The 13,317-nt window shown below is 49.8% G+C and overlaps 1 protein-coding gene across 5 annotated transcripts in view; it reads left to right on the top strand.

Annotated features, from left to right (window-relative positions):
• The window catches only part of SORBS3 (sorbin and SH3 domain containing 3), a 349,900-nt gene that overhangs the window by 132,395 nt on the left and 204,188 nt on the right, over positions 1-13,317 (top strand). The window lies entirely within an intron of this gene.

The following is a 13,317-nucleotide window of genomic DNA, read 5'->3' as shown; positions in this document are numbered from 1 at the left end:
GAGCTGCAACGCCTTCTAAAGGTGAGAAGACTGTCACAGCCTTCAAAAGACCTTCATCCCAGTCTTCTGAGAGGAGTTCCAAGTCCTCGACGACGAAGACGTCGACGGCGGACGTTCCGTCGGCGAAAAAATCAAAATCGGGATTGATGTCGTCGGCGATCCCGTCGACGGGGGTTTCGTCGACGAAGGTACCGTCGACGGCGGTTTCTTCACTGTCAACAGAGAATTTACAGTCGACGAAAACGCCGACGACGGAGACGCCGTCGACGAAGGTGCCGTCGACGAAGGTGCCGTCGACGAAGGTGCCGAAGACGAAGGTGCCGACGACAACAGTTACACTCTCGCCGCCGCCGATGGTGCCGACATCGACAATAACGACGACGAGGACGAGTTTGACAGTGACAATGGATGGCATGTCGACGGTTTCATCGTCGACAACTTCGATGACCCCGATCTCGTCGACGCGTATACAACCGTCGACGACAGAACCGTCGACGATATTGTCCTCGGAAAAAAGAATTACCATTTCAGTGACACGAATCACGCCAGAGATGACTTCTCCGAGGAGTGTGTCTCCCCTACTGCCAACCATGCTTTTTCAAGAGGGGGAGTCAGAGGAGGATGACCAGGACTCGAACAGCTATGCCAATAGTCCCTCCCAACTTCTAGTCAAATGCCAGGACACTGACTCTGAGGGCGAATACGGCCACGAGGAAGTTGGTCATCATCAGTCGGCCCAGTCGCAACCCCATTCGGAGCAGTAAATGGTTACAGTGCCATCTTCTTTTCTCCAAGATCTGCATAAGATGCTGCAGGACTATAAATCTAAGGCGAGTAGGCCTATTCCGGTTCCGTCAACGCCTGCTACGCCTGCAGGGATTTCAGCCTCAGTAGTGACGCCTACTTTTCCGGCTCCAGTTTCCCCTCGGCCTCAATTGTCCTTCCATCAGGATTCCTCCGGGTTGCAGGAGGCCCATGATGATTCCTCGGATGAGGATCAGCAGTCGGGTCATGACTCTATTCCGAATACTGAATATGATGAATATATCATTCCAGATCCCTCATCACCAGTCCCATATCCGGCGGATTCCCCGCCAGCGGACATTGGGGGCTTCCATCAGCTGATGGAAATAGCTGCTGCAAGATTCAAATTAGCCATGCCTAAGGTTACTACAGATTGTTTCTTATATGATTTCAAGGAACCTTTTAGGAAATCAACCGTGTCTGGATAAAAAATACAAGGCACCCGATGATGGACCGGCAGCCTTAACGAGTCATCCAAGACCAGACTCTGTGATCCCGCAGGCAGCGCAGAGGAAATCCCGTAACCCCCCTGCTCCCTTAACAACTCCTCCGGACAAGGAAGGGCGGAGGTTGGATAATTGTGGGGTAGAGATTCTCGTCGATGCCAAGTTTGCTGGTGCGAGCGGCTAATGCCCTAGCGATCTTGGGTAGGTACGACCGCCAGCTTTGGTGTGATGTCGCCCCATACCTTGATCAGCTGCCTCCGGAGTCTACGTCTGAGGCAAAGAAGATCTTGCAGGAGGGAGAAGCAACGTCTATGGAAATCATTGACTGTGCAATGGATATTGCGACAACGGCGTTCCGTTCATTGGCTGGGGCGGCAGTCCTCCGTCGCCAAGGATGGCTCAGAGCTACTTGGTTTCGGCCTGAGATCCAAAACAAGGTCCTGGATCTTCCCTTTGATGGTGAGGCATTATTCGGCAAACTCATTGACAACACTCTGCAAGAAATAAAAAAGGACACGGAGACTGCCAGGTCCTTGGGGACCCTTCAATAACGAAAGTCTCCTTTTAAGGGATCCAGAGGTAGAGGTGGTAACTACAGAGGATCCTTTCAACAACAACGCTATTCCACCACGGGCTCAGGTTCCTAGCAATACCGTCAGCCTTATCAACAGCGGCAAGGCCAGTCTACCAACTACTGCAGGCCTTACAATAATGGAAAACAGGCTGGACGTGGACGGGATTCGCCCAAGCGCCAATAGCGGCCACCTGGCTCTTCCTACTGGACCCTCCTTCAAGAGATCATCAGTTGGAAGCAGGGTCACCAAAAACCTTCAAAACTGGTCCAGGATAACATCGGACCGTTGGGTGCTCAACATCATTCGGAAAGGGCATACCTTGGAATTCACGCAAGTCCCTCCACCCAAGCCCCCGGCAGCCATTCCATCGAAACACCAGCGTCTCCTGCGGCTCGAGGTCCAACAGATGCTCCGGAAGGGAGCGATAGAGCCGGTCCCCTCAAACCAAAGGGGGCAAGGATTTTAATCCAGGTTCTTCCTGGTGAGGAAGACGCTAGAGAAGTGGCGCCCCATTTTAGACCTCAGGGAGCTTAACACCTATCTCATCTCCCTGTCCTTCTGGATGGTCTCCCTCCAGGACATCTTGAAGCTTATCAGCCCGGGGGATTTCATGGCTACGCTCGATCTCGAGTATGCGTATTTCCACGTTCCGATTCACCCAGCACACAGAAGGTTTCTGCGATTCACAGTAGCCAAGAGCCATTTTCAGTTCAGGGTTTTACCCTTTGGACTCCACTCAGCCCCAAGAATTTTCACAAAGGTGCTGGCGCCAGTAGCAGCTTTCCTGCGAAGGAACCATTTTCAGGTCTTCCCCTACCTGGACGACTGGTTACTGAAAGCTCCGTCCAGGGAGGCAGCACTGGAGGCTGTTCAAGCTTGTACCAATTTGTTACAGAATCTGGGACTCACTCTGAACAACGAGAAGTCTTCCCTGGTCCCGTCCAGAAAGGCTCGCTTCCTGGGAGCCATCTTGGATTCAACGCTCTCAAGAGCCTTCCCTACTCCGGAAAGGAGAGAGAAATTACAGACCTTGTTCCAAGACTTACAAACAAAAAAGTGTCTTTCAGTACGCCGCTACAAGTCTCTACTGGGAGTGATTTCATCGTGTATCCCACTAATTCCCCATTGCAGACTAAGGATGCGTCCTCTGCAGGAGCAACTAGACAACCAGTGGAAACAGGTCCACGGTTCATTCGAGGACAGAGTGACGGTCACTCCAAGGATGAAAAAAGCGGCCTTATGGTGGACAGATCAAGACAACTTGTCCCAAGGTCTATCCTTCTATCAAGCTCGGCTCTTTTCTTCCTCGGGGCTGTGAAGAGAGTCCTATTCCCGGCCCCACTGAACAACCCCAGCGCTCCGAGATAAAACACGAACAACTAAGGTGATACAGCGGGGCGCGGGAAAGGAAGGGAACAGCAGGGAGGGAGATCTGTAACGACAAAGAACACGCTATTAGAACACCCTACCTCCCTGACCTACAACAGTGGTCTACTTTTCTCAACCCACAACCCTTCTACTGCTCTCTCCCACTCTTTACCTGTAAAGGAAAATACACAATGCTTTAATCCAAAGGAGACAGGGGTAGGGTAGGGTCTGCAGAACTGTGCCCAACTGTGAAAACAAATATGAACAAGATTTAATTCTCTTCGGTTCAGAGAGTATGAACAACCTTACGTTGTGCTCTATAGTGGTTACACACCTACCCTGAACAATGCTTGTAAAACATTACATGGGTGTTATCACAGTTCCCCTCTGTGGCGTTCACTACCCCTCCTGCCTCCTGTGTAGAATGGGATAAAGAAAACAAGTATGAACACTGCCCAATAACAGGACACTCTTTGCAGCTGATTCACAGAGTTAACTCACTCTGTAACTCTTCTCTTCTTTAGTTAACGTTCCCCACATGTAGAAGTGATAATGCCATGTGAGGTCTTACAATAACGAGGCTCAATGGAGTTCCGGTGAGTCCTATCGTTACTGTGCCTGAATGCTCGTATGTACAATATATACAAAGTTATTAGGGGTTCTCCGTATGGCTCAAAACAAGCTGATGTCCTTATTACCAAAACGACCACACTTCAATCCCCTAGACGAAAACAATGTCTTTAAGTCTATGGACTACCGAGTGTCACTCCTCCGAGTGAAACTCCAGGAACAAAACAGGCTGTGGGTGTGTCGTTGGGATCGAGACTACCAACGCCCCACACCGCACAGCACCTGATTACTCACGGTTCTGTTGCTCTAAGGAACCACAGCCGCTCGTACCGCTCAGCCTCTGAATCCAGGAAAACGCCACCGCATAGACGGAATTATCGGCGTCTAACCGCCGTCTGACTCTGCCCTTTATTTCCCGGTATGCGCGCGCAGCTCACGTTCTTGCGTGGCGTACGCACTGCATGCCGGGAAGTGTAGTTTGTGGCGGGTTGGTATCGTTGATATCGTACTGCGCCTCGGAACATGACAGTACACCCCCCCTCACAAAGGGGCCAACCCCCCCCCCCCGGCTTTCCAGGAAACAAGCTGTGAAACCGGGCCACCAACCGGGGGGCCCGAACAGCCGTCGCCGGTTCCCAAGAATCCTCCTCTGGACCAAACCCCTTCCAGGAGAGAAGGTATTGCAATCGACCCCTTACCCTTCTAGAATCCCGGATGCACCTCACCTCATACTCCTGATCCTTATGCACCCCGAGAGGCAAAGGGGACCTACGAACCGGACACCTGGAGGGTTTCAGGAGGGAAACGTGGAACACAGGATGAATGCGCAGCTGTGCAGGCAACCGCAGGCGCACAGCCACTGGATTCACATGCTCCACCACCCGATAGGGTCCAATGAATCGTGGGTTGAACACGCTGTGTTTCTTAAATCTAACGTGCTTGGTGGACAACCAGACTAGATCCCCCTTCCGATACACCGGATTTGGTCTACGGTGCTTGTCTGCCTGGCGTTTGTAACTGGCTTTGGCCTTAACAAGGTTCTTGCGGGCGTTCAAAAGGATTTTGCGCACCCTCAACAATCGATCCCTCACCTCAGGCAGCTTCCCTGTGTTCGAAGGTAACAACATGGGGGTGAACCTGGGATGGTGCCCATATGAACAAAAGAAGGGTGTGTGTTGAGTGGATGCATGTTGAGTGTTGTTATAGGCGATTTCCGCCACCCACAACCAATCAACCCAGGAGTCGCTGCTTTCTTGCACATAACATCTGAGGTACTGCTTTAAGGATTGGTTCAGTCTCTCCGTCTGTCCATCCGTTTGCGGATGGAAACTGGTGGACACAGACGAGGTTATGTGTAAAGCTGAACACCAAGTCTTCCAAAATCTCGCAGTGAACTGTGCCCCGCGATCAGACACGATGTCTCGGGGAAGGCCATGCAGCCGAACGATGTTTACCAAAAGTAGATGTGCCAATTGTCCAGCTGTGGGTACTTGTGCACAAGCAATGAAGTGTCCCATTTTTGTCAAATAATCCACCACCACTATAATGGCCGTCTTGCCCTGGTCTTTCGGAAGCCCCACAATGAAATCGACTGAGAACCTCTCCCACGGATTCTCTGGAGTGGGCAGAGGTTGTAACAATCCTTGAGGCTTCTGTCTGTCAGATTTCATTTGACTACACGTGGCACATTCCGCCACCCACCTGCGCAAATCCAACCTTATGGAAGGCCACCAGAATTGCCTCTGGGTTTTTTCCAACGTTTTGACGAACCCCATGTGACCAGCACATGGTACCTCATGACACCAAGAGAACACTGTTTTTCGTAGAACGATCGTGGGTACCAGAACCTGTCTTCCTCTCATCGGCACGCCGTGTCTTGGTTTCCATTCCGGATGAAGCCTGAGCCAAGTGCGCCACACACAAGTTTGCACTCCCCTCCTAACACGACACAAAAAGTCATCAGTATGGGTTACTCCTATGACGTTTGCAGGTTCAATGATGGACCGCACGGGTTTTTCTGACGGCATCAGGAGATTCTCTCTCCGTGTTAGAGCATCCGCCTTCCTGTTGTTGGTACCAGGCCTGAATGTAACCACAAATCGAAACTCCTCAAAAAACATCATCCATCTTAATTGTCTGGGAGAAAGATGTCTGGCGGCCCGTAGAAACTGAAGGTTTCGATGGTCCGTATAAACCGTGATCTGGTGCCGAGCCCCCATTAACCAGTGACGCCATTCCATAAAGGCGTCTCGAATGGCAAGCAGCTCCTTCTCCGCGATGGTATAATTGATTTCCGCCGGGCTAAGCTTCCTTGACATGAATGCAATCGGATGCAGGGTGCTGGTTGTTTTGTCTTTTTGGGATAGCACTGCCCCCAGTGCTATTTCAGAGGCATCCGCCTCAACTATGAACGGGATGTCCGGATCGGCATGCGTCAATACAGGAGCGGTGGAGAAGGCTGTTTTGAGAGCGTCAAAGGCTTGTTGGGTTTCTTCATCCCACTTGAATGGGATGTTCTTTCTCGTTAGCTTTGTAAGTGGTGACACCATTCCAGAGAAGCCTGATATGAATCGCCTGTAAAAGTTGGCGAACCCCAACAGACTCTGAATGTCTTTGACATTGGAGGGGCGGGGCCACTCCACAATCGCTTGGACCTTCCTCTCTGCCATCACCTGTCCTGAAGGAGTAAGCATAACACCTAGAAACTCCACCGTGGTGACGTGGAATTCACATTTGGTGATCTTGCAAAAGAGGTGATGCTCTTGTAGCGCTCGCAACACTGTTTTAACATGCGTGATGTGTTCTTCGGTTGAATTTGAATAAATGAGGATGTCATCTATATAGACGACCACATGGCGGTCTAGGTATTCACGAAGAACCTCATTCAAAAAAAACTGAAAAGCTGCCGGGGCATTACAGAGCCCAAAGGGCATCACCAAGTACTCATAAAGGCCGTACCGCGTTTTGAATGCGGTTTTCCACTCATCACCCCTTCTGATGCGAACGAGGTGATAGGCTCCGCGTAAATCCAGCTTTGTGTAGATACGTGCCTCCCGTACCTGTTCCAGCAACACCGGGATCAAAGGTAACGGATACTGGTTTTTCACGGTAATGGCGTTTAACGCCCTATAGTCTATGCAGCACCTTTTTTCACCGTTTGCCTTTGGAATGAAGAATAGAGGAGATGCTGCAGGGGATCTGGATGGTCTGATGTAGCCTAAGGCCAAGTATTTGTCCAAGTATTCACGTAACGTGTTTGTTTCCGGAAGCGTCAGGGCATAAATCCTCCCGTTTGGGATTTCAGAACCGGGGATGAGGTCAATGCGGCAGTCATAAGTTCTGTGAGGTGGCAGCACCTCCGCCTCTTTATCACTAAATACCGCCCTATACTCATTGTAACATGAAGGCAACGTGACATCTTTTTCTGCTGCGGTGGCTATAGCGTACGTAGGCTCTGCAGCATTAGCCGGATTCCCTCTCCTTGAGAAACAGTGGTCTTGGCAATAACTTGAAAGGAACTGGATTGATTTGGTTTTCCACCTTATGTCAGGGTCATGTTTTTGCAGCCATGGGAGACCTAGGATGATTCCATATTGTGGGGCTTCAATAATGTTGAAGACCAGACGTTCGTGATGGGACGGAGAACAAACGGCTTCATATTCCCTCGTTTGGTAAGTGATTGGGCCTGCTTGCAGTTCGTTGCCATCCACAGCGTAGACCGTTTCGGGTCTGTTCTTAGAGACCAGTTTCACTCCCAAACGACGGGCCATAGAACAGTCCATAAAACAGCCTGTAGCCCCAGAATCAATCATCACTTGCACTTCTTGGGGGTTGTTGTTTATGCGCAAGGACATTTTGATAAAAAGGTGGTTCTGCTCGTCCATCGTACCCGGGGTAAGTGAAGGGATGATGTGGACGCTTGAGGGTTTCCCTTCGTTCACCTTCAAGCCGTGTAGTTTTCCGACTCCTTTGCGGCGGCTCCTGCAAGACTCTGTCCTCCTCGATTTCGATTGAGTTTTGGCTTAACCGGGCACTCGCGTAGGAAATGGCCTTTTTTCCCACAATAGAGACAAAGTCCTTGTTTGCGTCTGTATTCTCTTTCGCTGGTGGTGAGGGAGGCTCTCACTGCTCCTATTTCCATTGCATCAGAAGCAGGAGCCGGCTTGTCACTGCTACTTGCTTGCTCATACGGCATCACTGCTTTATCCTTTTTCTTAGACTCTCCTTTTCTTTCCTTCATGCGATGGTCTAAGCGTAAGGTAAGGTCTATTAAAGCAGAACATGTGCGAGGCTGGGGATCTATTTGGGCTAAAACGTCCTTCATGTCTTCGTTCAGTCCTTGATAGAACAAGGCTGTTCTTTTTGCTTCTGGCCAATCAGTTTCGGCTACGAGTCTCCGGAAGTTGTTGAGATATGTGACCAGATCGGCATCTCCCTGTCTTAGCTTCAACAACTCTCTGTCTGCCGTGAGGGTCTCTGCCCGCCTGTCGAAGGTTTTTTCAAACTCCTCTTTGAAATTGTCCCAGTGGTACAGAAGAGGGTCATCCCTTTTTACTATGGGCACCGCCCACTGAGCTGCTTCCCCCCCTAGATACGAGATAAGGAAAGCTACCCTCGCTTGGTGTGTAGAAAACATCTTGGGTTTGCACATAAAGTGCATCTGTACCTGTGTCATAAACACTTGAATCTTTTTTATGTCCCCGTAATATCGTTCTGGTGGTGCAAGAGGGATTTGTGCGGGCATCTCTACCACCACAGACGTGGTAGGGGAAGTGCTACTAGAAGCCCCTGTTGTGGTGGTAGTGGAGGGCAATCTGTCAAACCTGGCTCGCAGCTGGGCGTTTTCAGCCCTTGCCGCCGCCACCTCTCTATTGGATGCTGCCAGCTCTACCTGCACTAAGGCCAAAGCAGCCATGACGTCCTCTAAGGTAGTCATGGTTGACTCCCAACACAGCCAAGAGGAGACAAAATCCGTGGGCCGATAATTCTATCAAGCTCGGCTCTTTTCTTCCTCGGGGCTGTGAAGAGAGTCCTATTCCCGGCCCCACTGAACAACCCCAGCGCTCCGAGATAAAACACGAACAACTAAGGTGATACAGCGGGGCGCGGGAAAGGAAGGGAACAGCAGGGAGGGAGATCTGTAACGACAAAGAACACGCTATTAGAACACCCTACCTCCCTGACCTACAACAGTGGTCTACTTTTCTCAACCCACAACCCTTCTACTGCTCTCTCCCACTCTTTACCTGTAAAGGAAAATACACAATGCTTTAATCCAAAGGAGACAGGGGTAGGGTAGGGTCTGCAGAACTGTGCCCAACTGTGAAAACAAATATGAACAAGATTTAATTCTCTTCGGTTCAGAGAGTATGAACAACCTTACGTTGTGCTCTATAGTGGTTACACATCTACCCTGAACAATGCTTGTAAAACATTACATGGGTGTTATCACAGTTCCCCTCTGTGGCGTTCACTACCCCTCCTGCCTCCTGTGTAGAATGGGATAAAGAAAACAAGTATGAACACTGCCCAATAACAGGACACTCTTTGCAGCTGATTCACAGAGTTAACTCACTCTGTAACTCTTCTCTTCTTTAGTTAACGTTCCCCACATGTAGAAGTGATAATGCCATGTGAGGTCTTACAATAACGAGGCTCAATGGAGTTCCGGTGAGTCCTATCGTTACTGTGCCTGAATGCTCGTATGTACAATATATACAAAGTTATTAGGGGTTCTCCGTATGGCTCAAAACAAGCTGATGTCCTTATTACCAAAACGACCACACTTCAATCCCCTAGACGAAAACAATGTCTTTAAGTCTATGGACTACCGAGTGTCACTCCTCCGAGTGAAACTCCAGGAACAAAACAGGCTGTGGGTGTGTCGTTGGGATCGAGACTACCAACGCCCCACACCGCACAGCACCTGATTACTCACGGTTCTGTTGCTCTAAGGAACCACAGCCGCTCGTACCGCTCAGCCTCTGAATCCAGGAAAACGCCACCGCATAGACGGAATTATCGGCGTCTAACCGCCGTCTGACTCTGCCCTTTATTTCCCGGTATGCGCGCGCAGCTCACGTTCTTGCGTGGCGTACGCACTGCATGCCGGGAAGTGTAGTTTGTGGCGGGTTGGTATCGTTGATATCGTACTGCGCCTCGGAACATGACACCTTCGTAAGCGACCCGTCTCCACAAGTGGTAACGACGGACGTGTCATTGGAGGGTTCGGGGGCACTGATGCAAGAACTGCATGTCAGCGGTCATTGGTCGCCCCAGGAGAAACGCCTCCACATCAACCTGTTAGAGCTCAGGGCGATACGACTGGCTCTGCAAGCTTTTCTTCCTCGCCTGGAAGGTTCACAAGTGCTTATCAGGACGGACAACACCACGGCCATGCACTATGTGAACAAGGAAGGAGGAACCAGATCTCGTCCTTTGTCGCAAGAAGCTCAGCAGATCTGGGAATGGGCAATCCTTCAGAGGATATCGCTGAAGGCAGAACACTTGCCAGGCGTCCTAAACGAAAACGCCGACAGACTGAGCAGGACATCCTCAGTCAGCCACGAATGGAAATTGAATCAGAGAGTTTTGGAGGAGGTCTTCAGCCAGTGGGGCAGACCGGAGATCGATCTTTTTGCCACTCCGACCAACAAGAAATGCCGGTCTTATGCAAGCAGGCTTCCCCATCGAGGTTCTCTGGGGAGTGCGCTTTCGATAGCATGGTCGAGGACATTTGTCTACGCTTTTCCTCCCATACCTCTGATCCCACGGCTCATCAGGAAGATCAAGGTGGAGCCGTGCAGGATGATCCTGATAGCCCCTGCTTGGCCGAGGCAGTTCTGGTTCACGGAACTCCATCTGCTGTCGATAGCCCCTCCTCTTCCTTTAGAGGTTCTACCAGATCTCCTAACGATGTCCGAAGGACAAGTTTGGCACCCAGATCCGCAGCCATTACACCTGACTGCATGGCTCCGGAGCAGCGAGAGTTTATGAACCTACCCATATCAAGTGAGATTAAGGAGGTCCTTTCTCAGGCAAGAGCTCCTTCTACAAACAGGACTTACCGTCTTAAGTGGAAGAGATTTTGTTGCTGGTGCAAGAAAGAAAGCACTGATCCTTTCGCTTCCAAGCCTCATCAGAACCTTCCTTATCTGCTGTCCTTGGCTAAGTCGGGACTAGCCCATTCATCGATTAAGGTCCATTTGGCGGCAATATCAAGGTTCAGGAGGACTGGGTCTGGGCCCTCCTTGTAGTCTTCCAGAATTGTCAAGCAATTTCTAAAGGGCTTGTTCAGAGTCTATCCACCAGTGAGACCGCCTCCTCCGACATGGCATCTGAATCTAGTCCTTTCTCAACTCATGAAGGGCCCGTTTGAACCAATCCATCGTTCTGATATGAAATACCTTTCATGGAAATTGGCTCTCCTCCTCGCTCTCACGTCGGCTAGGCGTGTTGGAGAATTGCAGGCCTTGACTATCCAGGAACCTTTCCTTCAATTCAAGAGAAACACTGTCATCATGAGAACTAATCCAAGGTTTATGCCTAAAGTTCCCTAGGCCTTCCACTTGAATGAGCCGGTCATTCTGAAGGCGTTCTTCCCTCAACCGGCTACACCAGCAGAGAGAGCATTGCATTCGCTAGATGTGCAACGGTGCTTGAAATTCTACTTGGAGCGTACTAAGGGTTTTCGAAAAACCTCACAGTTGTTTGTTGCCTTTGGGGGTCCAAGCAAGGGCCTTCCACTATCCAAACAAGGTGTTTCAAGATGGATCACGAGTGCCATTCTGCATTGTCACACTGCTGCAGGGAAACCTCTGACTGGAAAGATTCGAGCACATTCCACGAGATCTGTGGCTTCTTCAACAGCCCTCCTCGCGGGGGTGCAGATCAAGGACATTTGCAGAGCTGCTACCTGGAGCAGCGTTCACACCTTTACCAGGCATTACTGCTTGGAGTCCTTACAACAAGATGATGCGGCAGTAGGACAGGCTGTCCTGAGGAACCTCTTCCAATGATTGGTGAGCTTTTCTTTCTTTCCCACCTTCCGTCTTTCACATTTTTTATCTTTATGTCATGTTGCCTATTGCTATACTGTGATGATGCAAAATGTGGTTTTGTTGCTAACTGCTTGCTATTCTGACACTGGGTGGGCGCATGGGAATCTATGAAAGTTCCAATACTGGGGTAAGAAAACAAGTTACTGACCTGTAACTTTGGTTCCCCAGTATTGGTAACTTTCATAGATTCCCATGCGCCCACCCACCTCCCCGAGGAAACCTCAGCCTACAACAGATATGGTGTACACAACGGCTACGAAAATCTGAGCACTGAGGTTCCTTCAGGAAGGTTCTATGGGGTGAGGCACTTCTGATTGGCTGAGGCCTACGTTTGGTCTCTTTTACACAAAGAGGGTGATATGCTACAAAAGAGAATGAGGCCTAGGCCTTTTTCCTTGGTCTTTTGTACCTACAACTATGGTATTTTTGTTACCGAGACTCCCATTCCGACGACAGGGAATGATACAAAGCATGGGAATCTATGAAAGTTACCAATACTGGGGAACCAAAGTTACAGGTAAGTAACTTGTTTTCTTCCTGAACCTCAGTTGAACACTGCTGCTTTATACTTTTTTTTTTTATAACACATGGTTTTTGCAGCTCGTTGGATGGAATAGATGAGTGTTCTTAGTTTGCTATGTGCATCCTTAAGAGGTGCGCTGTGAGTTCTTTGCTGATATGTTTAGGGGTCAGGTCAGCAAAGTGGAACTGCCTTTGTGTTCCACAGTATAAGGACACTTTCAGGGGAAGGATTGTTGAAGAGGTATTTTTCTGTACTTGCTTCATGCTTTAAAGTGTGGAGTGTTATTGCTGAACAGAGTGCACGAGCCCCTGGATGTGGTGAGCATTTTATGCCAGGTAGCCTGTGAGGCTGTCGTGGATTTCCTTGCTATAGGTCAGGAACACCGTCCTGCCAATGAATATTGCTTTAAGATGTAATGAGTGGTGAGACACCATGACTGAAGTGACTTGTTTTCTCTAATCAACCCGGCAACAGTAGTAGTGGGGGGTGAATGTTTTCTCAATGTACGTAGAAGGTAGACCTTAAATTGTCCGTCCCTTTTGAGGTCGAGCTTACCAGACAGTGCAAGCTGTCTGGTTGGGAAAGACATATTGTGGGCTTACCAAGAACGTAGAGGGATTTGCAGCCTGCCCAGTGCTTAGTATTATTAGACTTTCCAGTAACGCTTATGTTCAAGGCATATGAGCTGCAGATTGCACACTATGCACAGATTGCCACCTAGTGTTGGGCCCGGATGTTTTCAGTTTGTTTTGTTGTAGAAAAGTCTTTGGAAGTCACGGGATAGGTGACTCCTCCTTTGGATGATACTGCGCATGGGCATCGGCTCCATCCCCAGATTGTTTTTTTCCGCCACCGGGCTCGGATGTGTTTCCAGCGCTCCGTGTTGAAACCGATTTCCTTCAGTGCGCAATCCTCACCAACTTACAAGAAATAAGTTTCGAACGCTTTTCCACTCGACGCTATTCTTCAAC

The sequence above is a fragment of the Lissotriton helveticus genome, chromosome 11 (genome assembly GCF_964261635.1).
Source record: "Lissotriton helveticus chromosome 11, aLisHel1.1, whole genome shotgun sequence".
Classification (NCBI taxonomy): Eukaryota; Metazoa; Chordata; class Amphibia; order Caudata; family Salamandridae; genus Lissotriton; species Lissotriton helveticus.
This window is presented reverse-complemented; position numbering and strand designations above follow the sequence as displayed.